Below are 13,429 nucleotides of genomic sequence, written 5' to 3' on the forward strand. Positions count from 1 at the left end.
AGCAAATAAGCAGAAGAAAGGATGCTTAACATCACTGGTCATTAGGGAAATGCAAATTAATACCATATGTGAGGGCCGCCAGGGTGGTTAAGCGCCTGACTCTTGGTTTCAGCTCACATCATGATCTTGCGGTTTGTGAGTTCAAGCCCCACATCAGGCTTGGCACTGACAGTGAGGAACCTGCTTGAGATTCTATCTCCTTCTCTCTCAGCCCCTCCCATGTTTGTGCTCTCTCTCATGTGCACGCATGCAGGCAAAATAAATAAGTAAATAAACAAGCAAACTTTAAAAAAAGTTTAAAATAATATTGGGAGGAGGGCACTTGTGAGGAAGAGCACTGGGTGTTGTATGGAAACCAACTTGACAATAAACTATTTAAAAATAATAATAATAATATTGGGATACCACTATACACCTATCAGAAGAGCTAAAATTAGAAAAACTAATTATACAAGTATTAGTGAAAATGTGGAGGAACGAGAACTCTCATACCCTATGTTGGTGAGAATATAAAATGGTAGAACCGCATTGGAAAACAAAGGCTCTTGATGAATCCAGGAGAATAAGCTTGGGAGGCGCACTAAAGGCGCCCAGTTGTATGGCTATACAACAGTCACAGCAACCTTCCAGGGAGCATCATTCACATCCTGGTCTGTGTTCGTGGTTTGCTCCCAGAAATGCAAAAAGCATAATCGGGGTAGCCTCATGTGGCAAGCCGTCCTAAGGACGTCTGTTTTGAAAAGAAGACACGGGTGTAGCTGGAGGGCAGGCAGGAGCTGGTGAGAATAATAAATCTGAAAACTGAACAATCCTTGAGGTCAAGAAGTCAGTTTTGCCAGCTGACTGCTGTATGAAAGTCTAGAAATGAAAAGCAGGACAAGTGTGATTCACTACGCAGACCCCAATGATACTGGCCAAAACCGGCAATAAGGAATGGAAAACTCAGTCAACAATACAACCAACACTGGGTTTTAAATCGAGCAAAATGAGGGGTTAAATAAGCAAAATTACTACAATCGGCAGTTTTTCTGTTAAGCGACATTGACCTTCAGAAGAAATGGAACCATATTTTTAAATGGCAGAAATTTGGTAGGGACAAAGAGATGGTTGGTGTGCATGGAGAGATCCTGTTTGGGGTTTCTTAAAGAGAAGTCAGGTGGAGAGGAGGGCTAGGAGAAACCAAGACGGTGGAGCATCTGTCTGCTGTGTGTTAATGTACTGTAATGAGGAAGCTCACAAGTAACAGGAGAGTAGTAATAGCAGTTCCTTATTGGTACTTCATTAAATGCAAGACTCCCTACTCAGTGTTAAACAGTCTTCATAAAAAATTTAATCTAACCTTCACAGCAACCAAATGATATAAATATTGCCATCCCCATTTCATAGATGAGGATATTGGCAACTAGAAGCAATAAAGAATTTGCCTGTTGACACACGGCATGGAAGAGGAACAGTTGGGACTTTAACTCAGGTCTTTCTTAATCTGTCACTTATCCAAAACTGGACCAAGAATATAAAGCTCCATTCTACAAAAGCAGCAAATACTATGATTACCAAACTCCTACTTAGCATTTAAAGTCTCCAGTCAGGGCGCCAGGGTGGCTCAGTCAGTTAAGCGTCTGACTTCAGCTCAGGTCATGATCTCACGGATCTCTCATGGATTCGAGCCCCTTGTCAAGCTCTGTGCTGACAGCTCAGAGCCTGGGGCCTGATTCCAATTCTGTGTGTGTCTCTCTCTCTCTGTCCCTCCCCTGCTTATACTTTCTCTCCCTGCCCCTCTCAAAAATAAGTAAACATTAAAAAAATAAAATAATAAAATAAAATCTCCAGTTAACAGAGAGAGAAAGTGAGTATGAGAGGGGAACAGAGAGAGGGAAGAGTAAAATGTGCTCCAGGGGTAAGAAGGTTACCCCTTCTCAGTGCCTTTTATTCTAGTGGGGCTCTCCCCAAAATATTAAAAGTAGTGTTATAATTTTTTTAAGAAGTAGGAAACAGCTGGCTAGCAGTCTCCACTTCACAATGCTTGTCCTGCCTCATGGTTCTCCAGGGTCATTTCAAGGCGGCAGTGCCAATTATCTTCTGTGTCATCTGTCTTCCAAATGTATTCCAGACCTAAATAAGAAAGCAGGTTTTTCTCTTTTTAAACTTCAAATGGCACTTCTGAGATGAAGTTTGATTTTCCCAGAAATCCTGGAAATTGTGTATGGGTGAAAGGAATGACATGAACTTAAAATTTTACTTTACACGCCTCTTAACTCAGATCTCACGTTAGAATCACCTGAGACACCAGTGCCAGGGTCTCACCCTAGATCAGGGAGATCAGAATCTCTATGTGATAGACCTGGACATCCCTGTATTTTAAAAATTACCTTCTGGGGTGCCTGGGTGGCTCAGTCAGTTAAGCCTCCAACTTCGGCTCAGGTCAGATCTCACGTTCGTGGGTTTGAGCCCCGTGTCAGGCTCTGCGCTGACAGCTAGCTCAGAGCCTGGAGCCTGCTTTGGGTCTGTGTCTCCTTCTCTCTCTGCCCCTTCCCCTCTCATGCTCTGTCTCTCTCTGTATCAAAAATAAATAAAACATTAAAAAAAATTTTTTAAAAATAAAAATTACCTTCTACCTCAGCTGTTTCTTTTTTTATATGTTTATTTATTTTGAGAGAGAGACAGAAAGAGAGCATGCACACGGAGGAGGGGCAGAAAGATGGGGAGAGAGAATCTCAAGCAGGATCCACACTGTCAGCACAGAGTCAGCTGCAGGGCTGGATCTCATGACAGTGAGATCATGACCTGAGCCAAAACCAAGAGTCAAACAAGAGTCGGGCGGATGCTTAACCAATGAGCCACCCAGGTGCCTTTACCTCAGGTGTTTCTAATGTGCAGCCAGGCTTGGGCACAGGGTTTGGAGCTGACTCCTATTTATCAAAAACATAATTTTTTTAATGTTGCCTCTCCCTTGCATTCTGCATTGTCCCACAAGCCAAAGGGACATTAAAAAGCAGTATGATGGCCTCATCATTGTATTTGAAAACTTGGAAATTCTCATCCTTCTGTGCTGAAATGTCTCACTCAAAGGGAGGCTAACTTCTCTCAGCTCTTGCACACAGCCTACCTAAAGAAATGAAAGGGGACACTGGATCCCAATTCAATCCCCCTGCCTTGGATATGGGTTACAGAGGCCCAGGTGAATAGGAGTGAGTAAGCTCTGTCAAAAACAGGCCAAGTGACAATTTCTCAGCTGTTTGGTCTCCACAGTAGGGTCTTTTGTGAAATCTCAGAAAAGAACATACATGTATATTATCTGTATCAATATAAGGCCCAGAATTTTTCAAGGTTCTGGAGGTAAGTCAAAGTACTGGAAGTTCCTTCCACTTACAGTTTATCACAAAAAGAAACTATTTAAGTGTCAGGCCAGACTGGACATCATTCAATTGTAAAAATGACTTGAGGTCTTGCTCTCTCCATCTCTCACAGCTCTAGGCACCTACATTACATGTATTTCACAGGTGGAATCTGGGTATGATGGGACTAGGTGACAATCAGGGCACAGATTCAGATCCAGGCTCATGTACCAGTAAATATGCGACCAGGGTCAAGTCATCGTCCACAGTGATCTGTAGAATGGGGGAGAAAGAACACACATTCTACCTACTTCTAGACACCGAGTCAGAGGGAGAAATAGCACATATGAAGGCATTTTCTAGGAAGCCGTATACATATAAATTGTTTTCATTATTTTTTTCATTTGCATTACATGAGTTTTAGCACCCTGCCAGTAGTCAGAAATGAGGCTAAACCTCTAGCTAACCTCAGACTAATTGGAACCAACCTTTGACAGCTTCCCGTTGGCTTGCTTGCATGTGCAATGGAGTCCTCAGACTTGCCTTGTTTCCCCTCAGGCTGGTGGAGTGGCTATAATAAAGCATAGGCGATCTTGTCTTCCACCTGGAACATTGGATTGATTCAAATTTGCAATTGTTGGGAAGCACTATGTCCTTAATGACAAGGACTCCTGACTCATTTATCAAAATCATAAATTTACTTTGAATAAATGCCACTTCTCCCTTGCATTTTGCAGGTAAACACTCACACTCAGAGATCTCTCTCTTTGGTATCCTCAGCAGCCTTTGTGGCCCTCTCTATTACTATTGCACATTGTTAAGACCTTAAGAGCAGATTTCTACCTACCAAATGAAAATTGAAGAATTTAGACAATAAAAGAGAGGAATCACACTTTTTCTTGAATTAACCAGATCACAAGTTAAATAATTCTGGCAAAAGTAGACCATCTTCTGCACTGTTGAGTATAGTAACCATTACCTACTGGTGGATCTTGAGCATTTGAAAAGTGGCCTATACAAATTATGATGCACAATGCACCAAACTTTTAACAGCTAGTTTCAAAAAGAAAGAATGCAAAATAAATCAATAACCTTATACATGGTAAAATGGTAATATTTTGGATTATTGGATTAAATGATATCCCCTTTAGATTAATTTCATCATTTTCTTCTTTATTTATTTAAAATATTTTTTTTTGAGAGAGAGACAGAGGGAGAAAAAGAAAGTGCATGTGAACAGGAGAGTGGCAGAGAAGAGAGGCATAAAAAGAATCCCAAGCATGATCTATATTCAGTGCAGAGCCCAATATGGGGCTCAATTCCCATGACTCTGGGATCAAGGCCTGAGCCAAAATCAAGAGTCAGATGCTCAATTGACTAAACCATGCAGGCACCCCTTTTCTATTTTTTTGTTAATATGTTTACTGGAAATGTTTAAATTACATATTTGGCTTGCATCCTATTTCATTCTATGATGCTGATCTAAAATTTTTTTTAATGTTTTTAATTTATTTTTGAGAGACAGAGAGAGACAGTGCGAGCAGGGAAGGGCCAGAGAGAGAGAGAGACACAGAATCCAAAGCAGGCTCCAGGCTCTGAGCTAGCTGTCAGCACAGAGCCCGACGTGGGGTTCAAACCCACGAACCGTGAGATCATGACCTGAGCCGAAGCCGGACACTTAACCGACTGAGCCACCCAGGTGCCTCTATGATGCTGATCTAAATCTTTATATTACCCTTAGGAAAACTATTCGGTTTTCAAGTTGTCTGTGCAATGCCCACCTGGATAGAGTTTATAAACTTACGGATACAACAATAAACAAGTACAACTAAGTAAACTGTTACTCTGTGTGTGTGTGTGTGTGTGTGTGTGTGTGTGTGTGTGTGTCTACAAGTAGAACTAAGAAGAGGCGGTCTCCAATGTCCTCAGTAGCTTGAAATAAGAGCTACTCAAATGCTAGAGTGGTAATATACAGGGACAATGAGCAGCACCATCTGGGAACAGGTTAGCAACTCAAAGTCTCCAGCCCCATCTCAGACCCTCCTGAACCAGAAACTGGGGGGAGGTGAAAAAAGACTGAAATCTGTGAAAATCCAGCTAGGTGATTTTGATGCATGCTAAAATTTACAAACCATTGTCCTAGGTAAATTGAGGCCTGAGGCAGGGATTTATCAAATGGAATATGTCCGATTTTACCAAAAGCACACTGGTCCCTTTTAATACTTAGCGCTTTTGTCAGCACAGACACAGCCCAGAGAGACCAAAAGATGACTTAAAATGAGGTCATTAACTTTCAACAGTTTAACAAATGATAGTCATACTTCTATTAAGAAAAGAAGTCGTTTTTTGTTAAATTTAAAATATCTTGCACATAATAGACTCTCAACATATATTTGATCATTTATTGACTTTCAAACTTTCCAGAGACATGGTGCATGCTGTTGGTGATTCCCAAATTGCCCTTATCAGCCAGGGTGCCCATTCCTTCAGCTGCTGCCAGTAGTGAGGTAAAGGCTGACCCCTGTTATATTCTCCAGACACTTGCCTTGGGCCATCTGGTGCCATAGCATAGGGAGGTTACATCACCTTCATCCCTATGTCACTGCCTACAACGCCTTCACCACAACCACCATCATCACCATCATCACCTCCGTTGCCACAGCCACAACCATCACCACCATCACTGCCTTCACAACGGCCACCATTGTCACTGCCATCATCACCTTCCCCACTATTACACCCACAATCTTCCTCCTCATTCCCAGAAGATGACCAATACTGATAGGAAGATATGAAAGGCTGGTCCCTTTGTGTCAAGGTGGGGCAACCCTGCAATGAGATTTAAACTTCCCACAGTCAGATAAAGGATCACATCCTTGCCTGGCTCCTTTCTCCTTCCTCTTCCTTAACTTGAGGAAAAAGTTTCCCTCACAAACGTTTCCCCAAGATTGCCCCTTGATAAATCACATAGGACTGAATCCCTGTCTGAGGAGCTCCCTTTGGGCAACCTCACTGAGACAACTGTATTAGAGTTATTTCCTTTATGTTTTATCTATTGAAAATTTTAAATAGAGTCTTCTCATTGCCCAATCAAGTGCAGAATGCTTCTCTCTGTCATCTAGCTGCTGATTAGGAAAGAATGCAAAATAACTTAATAATATCCCGTATAAAACATATATAACAGGGTAAGTCTGTACATATTCACCTATCCTAAAACAGAAGTCAATGTTAACCAAGTAGCCAGAGAAATAAGACTTATCAAATCTTCCAGAGAACCAGGGGAGAGGTGTGTTCATCTGGTGAGGTTAGAACAATGGTTTTTAATCATTTGGAATTCTGGAGCCTTCTAAGAATGTAGTGAAAGTTAGGGATCATCTCCCACAAATAGACAAACACATGTACACAAAATTTTGCATGAATCTCAAAAGTTTTGTTAGCTTTCTGAAGTAAATTCTAAATTCCAGGTAAAGAATTGTTAGATTATAGTAATAAGACCCAATAATTGAAGGGTTGATAATTGCTTTTATTTAGTGCTAATGATATTTTAAATTCTTTATTTGATTTTCTATATTTAAAATATGGAGCAAAATCTAGTAACACACCAGTCCTGGGTCTGCCTGCACAGACCCTGCCTGAAGCTGTGAGTCAGACACCAGGAGGCCAAGACTGCTGGCTCACAGCCATCTCAGCCCACCCAGCCCCAAATGAAGCTAACTCTAAAGAACATAGGCCCAGAAAAAAGACATTTGGAATTAATAACCCCTCCTCTCTGTCATGTCTTGTTACTACTCCAAACATAACACCCCTAGAAGTATCTTCTCTTCAAAGTCCCATCTCCATACTGTCCTCTGCTTCCCCTTCTGTCTTCTATCTTCTCTCTAATCTTTCAACCCTTCCCACTCTTCCTACTGGATCCTTTATGCTAATATGAACAAACCTCTTTATACCTTTACCTCTTTATTGATTGCTCATTTCCTTTACTCCTTTTCTTTAATTAAACTGGCTTTTTTTCCAGACACAGCTGAAGCAGATGCTTCTATGCAGTCTCTCATGCTCCATGGACCAGGTGGAGGGGTCAGTAGGAGACCTGGTTTGTTGGTTTTTTTGGGGGGTTTTTTTGGGGGGGGTTTGCATAGATCAGCATCACCTTTGTCTTCTGATATATTCTTCCCTCTAGCAGATCCAGACCTTATCATCCAAAAAGAGGCTCTATCTTCATTTATTTTAGGGAATTTCATTATGTACCTACTTATTTAGTAGAAGGCCTTACTTTAAAATTTTTAGTTTGAGGGCCGCCTCAGTGGCTCAGTCAGTTGAGAATCCAACTCTTGATTTTAGCTCAGGTCATGATTCCAGAGTCCTGAGATTGAGCTCTGCATGGGGCTCCACCCTGAACATGAAGCCTGCTTGGGATTCTTTGTCTCTCCCTCTACCTCTCTCCTTTGCTTGTACTCTCTCTCTCTAAATTTAAAAAAAAAAAAAAAGGTTTTTTAGTTGATTATATATATAACAGGTACCTTTAATACAGATGTATTAAGTAAAGTTTCCTAGAAGTAGAACCTGAGCCAGAGACTCCATTATACCTGACTTATTGTGGGAACATTCTCAGGAAACTTTTATAAGGGAAGGAATAAACAGACCAGAGAAGGGGGTTTGCTGAACAAGGGTGTGGTTTTTGCCTGACTATGGGCAGATGAGATCTGCTGTTTAAATCTTGCTAGAAAGTTCTCCCACTTTGAGCCAGAGGGGACTAGGCATCAGTCAAGATGCTGGATATACAGCAAGAAACCAAACAGACAAAAATTTCTACTCCTGTGGGGCTGCAATTCTCTCTGGGGAAGCAAAATGGACAAATACTTAAGATATCAGGAGGTAACAAATGTTATGAAGAAAGAGGCAGGAGAAGCTAGAGAGTAGATGGACAAGTAGCACTGTTTTTGGGTAGAGTGGTCAGGGAAGGCCTGTCTGGGAGGTGATACGTAAACTGAGGCCTGAATGTAGTGGGGAATCTAATCACACAAGCATCTGGAAAGAAAGCATTTCTATTCCAGCAGAGGCAGAGATGTTGATTCCGAGGCACATACAGTGTAGTCAAAGAAAGGCAAGAGGACGTACGTGGCACAAATGGGGACACAGTTGAAGATCTAGCAGGAAATCTGATGGGTAAGGCATACAGGTCATAGTAAGAACCTGTTTTATTCTGAAAACAGTACTTCAGATCCCACCTCCCTAGGCACAGTGATTGGTCTTGAGCTGGACTCTTGATCCCAAATGGACCAATCATTGCCTCCCAAATCACTAGCCATAGTTTTAGACCCAACAATGCGTACTTAACTGGGCTGTGCCAGAGCTCTCCTCTGAAAATTTTCACATTAGAGCAGAGGGAAAAGGGAGTGTTTTTACATGGCAAAGCTGAAAAATAAGAGCTGTCACATTTTTCAGAATAGGAGTCTAAGGGTGAAGAGATGCAAAATAAGTGGCAAAATGGGTGGTAGGGTGGCAAAAAAAAAAAAAAAAAAGACAAAGACAGTGCTATTGGTGGGGACATCCTTGACTCCAGTCACCCATTTATTTATTTACCAGTAAATTTTCCTTGGTATGAACTAATTGGATATGGGTTTCCATCATGTGGAAGTGAGTATTTTCCTAATTCCTGGTTCCTCCTCAATTATAATCCTTGTCTTCACTGGAAAGAAAATAACCACATACTTTAAGAATCTATTTATAGTATTTACCTTGTTTTTCTTGTTACTGTCATCTAGAAATTTCTCAGTGATTCCCTTTCATTCATGGAAAACTGGCATGTAGTTCAAAGTGGTCCTTCTTACTCCAACTCCAACATGATCTTAAATGTGTCTTTGTGAGTATTTCCTAGCCCTGGCCACACACTTCCCTGATTTCCTCCATACACATTACTCCCATCTCTACCTTACTGGAACAGTTTGCACTGCCACACTGTGTAATATGTTATCCTTCAGAGGTGTCCTGTATCAGAAGTTTTAAATAAATGCCAGCATCTCAAGCTCAATCTCAACTTTCCAAATAGAAGTATGGATCTGCCACTACCACACTGAACCACTTTCTTTAGGGCAAAGCACCTGAGAAGGAGGCAGAGCCTGAAAATTTCTGAGGACACTGATGTCTACCCATGTAGACTAATAAATACGCTTTATTTTTTTTCTCAGGCCTTGGTTGGCTTTTTTGCCACTTGCAAATGAAATGACTGCAAATTACTAATTCAAGACCTTTTCCCAGTGCTGGGCCAGTCACCCCTTACTTCCCTAAGCAAATATTCCATATATGTTTTATCCCATATCAATATATATTTACTACTCTCTATTCTCCTCAAAATTTCTCATATTTCAAGCATGCTCATATTTCTAATTATTGACCAACCACATTGCCTACAACTTGAGAAAATGAAAGCACCTAACCTCATACATACATATTAATCCATTTTAAAAACTGTAAACTTGGTCTACTAATCTTCACAAGTGAGCTTACTCTCCTCTCATCTATGATTGCCCAGCTATAAGCTGGCAACTCACAAATTTTTATCCAGCCCAAATTTCTCCCCACATCTTCAGAATCATAAGTCCAATACCTCCTTACATTTCAATATCTCAATTTACATGTCAGAACCAACACGTCTATAGTAGAGTTCACCATCTCTCTCTTCTTCCTATATTCCTTATCTCACTCACTATCACTACCAGCCCCCAAGTCACCCAAGCTAGCCAATCCTTCTCCAGTCCTGCCAATTGACTTTTGAAATATTTCTGGAATCTGTGCCTGCCTTTCCACCTCATCACCTAGACCACTGCAGTAACTATCCAAGGCAGGCCTCTTTCAGAACTGTCCTCCACTACCATAGCAACCCCCTAACCAAAGAGCAAGAACAACCACACCACTCTCTGTGTCAATGTTTTATAGATCTAACTGAAACTAAATAAATGTTTCTGACCATAATGAGTTTTATGGACTGCTAGAGACACTAGTTGTTCTCAAACCAAATGAAATTCTTTTTTTCCTTTTTGGCCAGTATGAATTGCTCACCTTTATCCTCCATTTCAATGCTATCAAAGACTAACTATGTTTAGCTTTTTTCCAACAAAGGCTGATGTTATTTTTCTTCCTTTCGAGTTTCAGTTATTTGTCCCTCTCTCCATGGAGTTTAATAAGCAACATCAATTTAGATATGAAGGAATGGGTTAGCACCACAATGGAACTCATGAATATAGGCTGTGAAACTTAGGTCAGTATGAAATATTCCAGAATGAGAGGGTGCGTTGCCCTGTGTGCTTGATCTTAGCCAAACACAGATTTTCATGAAAACCCCAGAAACACTTGAAACGTTTCCATAAAATGGATTGAAAAAGCTCTGAAGACTTCAAAGAGCTGCTTAAAATGTTTTGATGAGTTACGTGTAAATGAACATGCAGATTAAATTTCCATCCTGAATCCACATGCTCTTAAAATATTGAGAAGAAACAACTTTGCCAAACATGTTCTGGGTTTTTCTGAACTCAAAAGCAGTTTCCAACATTCAATAAACCTAAATGTGGCAGAATTCACCATCTCCTCATCAATCTCCTTACTAATTCAAAGCATTGTCACTAACCAGCAAGTGTAAGTGAGAAAAGGAAACTGATGCAGAGTATGAGAATAAATGGAGACCAATTCTCCACTCACTTAAAGGAGAAGATGACTGTCTGAGATCTATGGAAGTTAGTTTCTTTCTCTGGATTTTATTTAATCAAGCATTGATTTAATCAACAGGTATATTTTTGATTGCCTACTACATGCCAGGCACCATTAGGAAATCAAAGAGTTGTATGGATCTTCCCTTTTCTGGGAGGTAGAAAAATATTTCTTTTAGAAGCCTAAATACAGAATCACTACCTGAAGGACAGTAATCAAGTGGACACAAGCCATGGAACAAGTGAAGTAGGAGGTCAAGAAAATATTAACATTCATACATTCTCTGGCCTACAGAGTAAGAAACTGATATACTGTGGTTTATGTACTACTGAGGTAGATGAAGGACTAAGAACCACATCCTCAACCTCGTGTCCTTCTCAGCATCTGCTAGCCTGCATGTCCTGGATCTTAGTATCCCAGCTTCCTGGCTGATGCATTCCAGCGTATCACTGGAATTATGGAAAGTTCAGGTTGCTAACCACTGTTGACTGCCCACTGTGGAGAACCACTTGGCTCAAAAATTCATTTTCTCAGCATACAGCTCAGTGATAAAACTAAGAGAAGTTTACTTTGGGGTTTTCTAGCTTAAAATAAGTTACCAACTCTCTCTTATTGACCATGCTGTTCAAAATTCCTTATCATCTAAACTCTCAGTCCCAAGATCATATGAGATTCTGCGTAATTCATAAATGGTTGCTGCTAATTAATATTTTAAATGATAATGTGATTATCTCACTGTCCCCCAGTGCAGATCCACAAAAGAGAAAAGGGAAGTTGAGAGACTATCCTTAAAATCTTCAAAAGAAAGAGATTACAGGTTATAGAACACTTTTGTGTATATGCATTCTGAGAGCAAGGACTTCACATTCTATATCTTTTCATGTTTCCCTATAATGCATCATACAAAAAAGCCCCACCATCTGTAAACCAACAAAACCACGCAATACTAAGATCAAGGCTAACAAAGGAAAGAGCTGAGTAATGGAGTAGATTAGAGTGGGAGAGGGGTCATCCCAGAGGGAAGATTCCCTTGTGACAAAATACAACCTTTTTATCTTCTATTGGCTTGTCCTTTGTTAGCCATTTGGGCAAGGTAAGAAGTGAGAATATTCCCCGCTTGTGTGATGATACACATTTAACTCCAAATCTCTGACATTTCCTGGACAAGTGGAAAACAAACATGACAAGAGAATGAATGTAAGGAAAGAGACATGCTGTAGAAGTAAAAGAGGTTTTTGGTGTGGGCCATTGTTATCAGTCCTTTCCTCAGCAACTGTCACACGGCGATTGAGTTACATTAGACATTGTGGGAATGAGTTGTTATGCTGACAGCAGCCTCATGTTAGAGAAGCTCTCCCCTAGATCAAGGGCTGCAAAATTGAACAAGAAGAAATATTCACCAAAAATTTCTTCCAGAATGTGGAGGCTTTATTATTTCCATCATGAGTGGTATTGCATCTTTACCACAAATTCCAGGGTCCTATGCTGAATACTTAATTTTTGATCTGCTTTTGAGCTTCACAGAACAAAGACTTAGCAAATCTGATTTTCCTGGTACATGAATTACATCTTGGGAGCAAATCTGGCACCTCTGGAAGCAGCATTGACTTTTTTAGGCCACCAGGGCCACGACAACTGAATCACTGCCTCTGAGGAATAAGTAGACTCTTGTCTTGATCTGAAAGAGCTATTTCAGTTTCTGAAAGAGCCAGACTAGTGTTTTTTTATTAATATGCTGTAAAACTGGATTCCACAGCATGTGTCAAAGTATGATACCTGGGATTACATACACGTCAGATCACAGCCAGACAGTTAGGTGGCCAGAGAATGTGATAAAAAGACTCATAGTAGAGTCAATGACTTCATTGATGAATATATCCTTGAAAGATCAGTCCTGTCTCTCTTCTCATACCCATTTACTTGTCTGCTAAAAGCAGTGGTTCTGAGTAGGACAAGAGAGACACGAACAAGCCAGCAGGTGCACAAAATCTTCAATCCTCATGCAGTAAAGGCTACTATCAGTGGTAAAAACAACATGAGACTCTTGATCAAGGGATAGTATTTGTTTCTTGTCCCCTACCTTGATCACAGAAATGTGTGGTTAATTTGCTGGTGGAAATATTGTTAAATACATGTATATGCTCAGCTAGATACTAAACAAATCAAGAAAGAATGATGTATATAAACATACATTTAATTATTTATTAAGTAATTAAAGTTTCCAGAGGAAAAACGATTTAATTTAACTAATACTTTTAAGTCATTGAACATCTTCAAACACCGTAACAACAAAAAAGAATATGAAGCTCATGGTGGCTCAGTTGGTCAAGCATTTGACTTCTGCTCAGGTCATGATCTCACAGCTCATGAGTTCGAGCCCCACATCAGGCTCT

General features: G+C 40.4%; 1 long non-coding RNA gene across 1 annotated transcript; it reads right to left on the reverse strand.

The window, feature by feature from the left end:
* Positions 1-1,898: 1,898 nt before the first annotated feature.
* Positions 1,899-6,624, reverse strand: LOC115296513. Its single transcript, XR_003910903.1, has 3 exons — positions 6,541-6,624; positions 3,824-3,939; positions 1,899-2,112 (listed from the first exon to the last, which is right to left on the reverse strand). It is a non-coding gene; the product is annotated as an uncharacterized LOC115296513 (long non-coding RNA).
* Positions 6,625-13,429: the final 6,805 nt, after the last annotated feature.

The sequence above is a fragment of the Suricata suricatta genome, chromosome 7 (genome assembly GCF_006229205.1).
Source record: "Suricata suricatta isolate VVHF042 chromosome 7, meerkat_22Aug2017_6uvM2_HiC, whole genome shotgun sequence".
In the NCBI taxonomy this organism is placed as follows: Eukaryota; Metazoa; Chordata; class Mammalia; order Carnivora; family Herpestidae; genus Suricata; species Suricata suricatta.